Raw genomic sequence first — 1036 nt, forward strand, 5'->3', positions numbered from 1 at the left:
AAAAAAAAAGAGTGAGTTCCATAGAAATGGTGATTTTATTTTTGTGTATCTGTGTGTGGCCCAGACTCCACCATCCAGTGCTGTAAACGGGTATATTTATCTGCAAAGCCCAAAACCTGATACTCTGAGACCCCCATAGCATTAATGATTGGAAATTAGTCCCCTCAGGGGTCTTCCAGCTATTCTGTAGGGTGACCAACCATCCCGGTTTGTGCAGGACTGAGAGGTTTCCCAGGATGCAGGACTTCCTGTTTCACTCTGGGACCATCCCAGGCAAATAAAGCCGAGTTGGTCCCCCTGTCTTATCAATGTAAACTCAGAGCTGTCTCCTTTCAGCTTCCACAATAACTCAATTTGTTTTTTACAATGAACACACATTTGTTTATAATAGTAAGCATTAACATTATGTATTAAAAATAACATGCCAGGTGCCATGGCTCATGCCTATAATCGCAGCACTTTGGGAGGCCAAGGAGGGAGGATTGCTTGAGCCCAGGAGTTCAAGACCGGCCTGGAAAACATAGCGAGATTCTCTCTTTACAAAAAAAGTTTTTTAAATGACTCAGGCATGGTGGTGTATGCCTGTAGTCTCAGCTACTTGGGAGGCTTGGGTGGAAGGGTCACTTGGGCCCGGGAGGCCAACGCTATTTTGAGCCAAGGTCACACCAATGCACTTAAGCCTGGGCAACATAGCAAGCTCCTGTCTCTGAAAATAATGATAATAATTACTGGCATCAATATTAAGGAGCAGCCATGGATACACGCAGCAGTAGGTGAAAGCAGCCAGAACAGGAAGCCCTGTCACAAGAAAGGGGTGGCTGGTGGCTCACGCCTGTAATCCCAGCAGTTTGGGAGGCCCAGATGGGTGGATCACCAGAGGTCAGAAGTTTGATACCAGCCTGGCCAACACGGGGAATCCCCGTCTCTACTAAAAATTCAAAGTTAAGCTGGGTGTGGTGATATGTGCTTGTAATCCCAGCTACTCAGGAGGCTGAGGCAGGGGAATCACTTGAACCTGGGAGGTGGAGGTTGCAGT

This window comes from Mandrillus leucophaeus, unplaced genomic scaffold, assembly GCF_000951045.1.
Source record: "Mandrillus leucophaeus isolate KB7577 unplaced genomic scaffold, Mleu.le_1.0 Scaffold773, whole genome shotgun sequence".
Classification (NCBI taxonomy): domain Eukaryota; kingdom Metazoa; phylum Chordata; class Mammalia; order Primates; family Cercopithecidae; genus Mandrillus; species Mandrillus leucophaeus.